Source organism: Theropithecus gelada, unplaced genomic scaffold (assembly GCF_003255815.1).
Source record: "Theropithecus gelada isolate Dixy unplaced genomic scaffold, Tgel_1.0 HiC_scaffold_1135, whole genome shotgun sequence".
In the NCBI taxonomy this organism is placed as follows: domain Eukaryota; kingdom Metazoa; phylum Chordata; class Mammalia; order Primates; family Cercopithecidae; genus Theropithecus; species Theropithecus gelada.
This window is the reverse complement of record NW_020252912.1, coordinates 3,724-7,718: the sequence shown is the minus strand read 5'-3', so window position 1 is coordinate 7,718 and position 3,995 is coordinate 3,724. Positions and strand designations below refer to the sequence as shown.

Genomic DNA, 3,995 nt, shown 5'->3' with positions numbered 1-3,995 from the left:
GATGACCCCCACCTCCAGGCCTCCTCTTCCTCAAAGGACCCTCCCCCAAGCCCTCCAAGTCCATCCCGACTCCTGGAACCAGCAGACACCCCGTTCCTCCCGCAATAAAGGCTTCTCAATCTGCACTCTGGAGGTGTCTTTCTGTGGACTCAGGGCAACCACACACACGCAGGGTGGGTCCAGCTTCAAAACCATTTTTTACAAAGTCACACTGTCAGATCTCTGATAGAATACAAGGTGGATGGCTGGACGCCGTGGCTCATGCCTGTAATCCCAGCACTTTGGGAGACTGAGGTGGGCGGATCACTAGGTCAGGAGATCCAGACCATCCTGGCTAACATGGTGACACCCCGTCTGTACTAAAAATACAAAATTAGGTGGGAGTGGTGGCGGGTGCCTGTAGTCCCAGGTACTTGGGAGGCTGAGGCAGGAGAATGGCGTGAACCCGGGAGGGGGAGTATGCAGTGAGCCGAGATGGTGCCTCTGCAATCCAGCTTGATCCACAGAGTGAGACTCCATCTCAACAACAACAAAAAGAAAACAGGGTGGGGACAGGGGATGACATCCAGCTCAGGAGGTGTCCATGGTCTCACCTTCTGTGGGGAGAAGGAAGGTCACATGGTCATTGTGCATCCATGGGGCAGGGCCTGAGTCTTCAAGGCCGAGCTCCCTCTTCCTCCCTCTGAGGGTGGCACAGGCAGTACAGCTGGGGGGGTGGGGACCTGAATGGGATGAATGGTGTGAGGTGGATGTCATCTCTTCCATTCTCCTTCATCCACTGCCTCTCCCTTCCCCTCCTCTCCCCTCCCCTCCCTCCATCATCTTCCAATCCCAGTCAGGAGCCATCACCTGGGTAGAAAAGGGGCCTCTGGAAAGGGGGCCGCGCCTTGACTCTTCAGTACCCTGCACTTGTTCAGCGATTTGTCCCCCTTCGCCACCTGCCTGTATACCCTGCCTGATCTTTTCTTCCCCTAGGTGGTTGCCCCCTCCCTCTCCTGGTATGTCAGGAAGGAGACAGCGATGTCCTCCACAGGGGCCCCCCAAAGTCTGGGGACTCCCAGCCCCAGAGCTCCAAGGTGGAAGAGGTGCTGACAGGTCTGGTAACCATTGGCTGTTTTCCAGTCTTCTCCACACCACCCTTTCCTAGAACCACAGGCTTCCAGAATGTTGTAGAGAAACTGCAACATCCAAGCCTCCACCAGCCTCTCCCAGCGCCAGGTCAATTTCACACACGGGAAAACTGACGCCTGTCTCAGAGGGGCAGCGTTTTCCCTCCTTAGTGGCAGTTCTGAGGTGAACTGGGGTCTCCCTAGGATTCCAGGTTGTGGCCTTTCTCCAAATTGTGGAATGTGGCCAGGCGTGGTGGCTTGAGTCTGTAGTCCCAGCTACTCAGGAGCCACAGCAGGAGGATTGCTTGAGCCCAGCGGTTCAAGTGCAGCGGGGAAATATAGCGAGACCTGGTCTTAAAACAATTTGTTTCGGGCCGGGTGTGGTGGCTCACACCTGTAATCCCAGCCGTTTGGGAGGCCAAGGCAGGGGTATAGCTTGAGGTTGGGAGTTTGAGACCAGTCTGGACAACATGGTGAAACCCCATCTCTACTAAAAATATAAAAATTAGCTGGGCATGGTGGCAGGTGTTTGTAATCCCAGCTATTCGGAAGGCTGAGGCAGGAGAATCACTTCAACCCAGGAGGCAGATGTTGCAGTGAGCCAGGGTTGTGCCACCGCACTCCAGCCTGGCCAACAGAGTGAGACTCTGTCTCAAAAAATAATAATAATAATTGATTGGAACATCCCCCAAGATGCAAGACTCACGGTTCCTCAGAGTTGTACAGGAAGGATGGCAGAATGCAGTTACCCAGACTTTAAGTCCCATCTCTTACATTTGTTGACTGTGTGACCGGACGCAAATCATTAATTTCTCTGAGCCTGTATTTCACGATCTGTTGCTATTAAGTAACAGTAGTTGAATATTTTTTATTTTTATTTGATTCTTATTATTCTTTTGAGATGGAGCTTCGTTCTTGTTGCCCAGGCTGGAGTCCAGTGGCGCCATCTTGGCTCACTGCGACTTCCGCCTCCTGGGTTCAAGTGATTCTCCTGCCTCAACCTCCCGAGTAGCTGGGATTATAGGTATGCACCACCACTACTGGGCATATTTTGTATTTTTAGTAGACATGGGGTTTCTCCATGTTGGTCAGGGTGGCCTGGAACACCTCACCTCAGTTGATCTTCCCACCTCAGCTTCCAACAATGCTGGGATTACACGCATGAGCCACCACGCCCAGCCTTATTTTTATTTTTGGACAGTGTGTCACTCTGTTGTCCAGGTGGGAGGGCCGTGGCACGATCTCGGCTCACTGCCATCTCCGCCTCCCAGGTTCAAGCGATTCTCCTGCCTCAGCCTCCCGAGAAGCTGGGATTACAGGTGTGTAGCACCACGCCCAGCTAATTTTGGTATTATTAGTAGAGATGGGGTTTCACCATGTTGGCCAGGCTGCTCTTAAACTCCTGACCTCAGGTGATCCACCCACCTCAGCCTCCCAAAGTGCTGGGATTACAGGTGTGAGGCACAGTGCCTGACTTGTAGTAGTTGAATAATTACTATTAATCTACAAGTTGGGCGTTATGCAAGTCCGATATATAGAGTCCTCCAAACTTCTACAGCAAGGGCTGCCCCACAATCCTGGCAGGCAAGCCTCCCCTGGGGTTCCCAACTTCTGTCCCCACTGAAGTTTTTATCCTCTTCTCTAATCCCAGCCTCCCTTACTCTGTCTCCATGTGCTGTGAGAGCTGCTCCCCCTCCCCCAGACTCCCTCCGCATCCCCCTCATTTTCCTCCTCCCCAGTGTGTCAATGGATTCCTAATCCCCAACCTGGACATTGTCTCCTTTTCTTGCCCCAAAGTGGGACCTTCTTTTCCCCCAAGTGGTCCTGTCTAGGGGTGCTGCTCTTGAGCCCCCTCTGGTCTTCCTGCTGGAGACTGGGGCCTTTCGGGAGTTAGCAGGCACCCCGGCCAACCACAGCCAGTGTGGGGCAAGTGAAACTGCACTGGCGAGTCATCAGAGTGAACTGGCCGTGTGCGATGCAGTCAGCGGCTGGGTGACAGACCCCGGGACCGCTGTGGACTTGGGTGGTTTCGAGATGGAGGTGTTCGGGAAGGTGCCTATAGCTGGGGGCAATTCCCTCTGCCAGTACTTCTTTGTCACCCGCTTTGAGGCCCATAACTCTGAGGAAGGTGACCCGGGGACAGGTGGAGGGGGCTGCCAGGGTATGGACCAAAGGCACTGGTTGTCTGAGTGCAAGGCCAAGCAATCCTATGTGCGGGCATTGACCTCTGATGCCTAGGGCCGTGTGGGCTGGCGATAGATTTGAATTGACACTGCGTGTGTCTGTACACTCCTCAGCTGGACTCACCAGGACTGAGGCTTATACACAGGAACTGGTAAGGCAGAAAAAGAACAGAACTGGATGCTGAGAGACCTTAGGGATGGGCCAGCTGCTCTAAGGACCCCAGTTTGGGAACTCATCAAATGATCACAAAATCACAACTCTCTGAATTGGAGCTCAATCTCTGCAAGATGGGTGAAACCACATGGGGTTTTGAAGGTTGAATAGGAGTTCTCCTGGAGGAACTTGAAGGTAGTAATTATGATGCTGATGATAAGAATAACCACTATTGGCCGGGCGCGGTGGCTCAAGCCTGTAATCCCAGCACTTTGGGAGGCCGAGACGGGCGGATCACGAGGTCAGGAGATCGAGACCATCCTGGCTAACACGGTGAAACCCCGTCTCTACTAAAAAATACAAAAAACTAGCCGGGCGAAGTGGCGGGCGCCTGTGGTCCCAGCTACTCGGGAGGCTGAGGCAGGAGAATGGCGTAAACCCGGGAGGCGGAGCTTGCAGTGAGCTGAGATCCGGCCACCGCACTCCAGCCTGGGCGACAGAGCCAGACTCAGTCTCAAAAAAAAAAAAAAAAAAAAAAAAAAAAAAAAA

General features: G+C 53.4%; 1 pseudogene; it reads left to right on the top strand.

Annotated features, from left to right (window-relative positions):
* The first annotated feature begins 975 nt into the window (after window positions 1-975).
* Window positions 976-3,425, top strand: LOC112616861 (annotated as a pseudogene).
* Window positions 3,426-3,995: the final 570 nt, after the last annotated feature.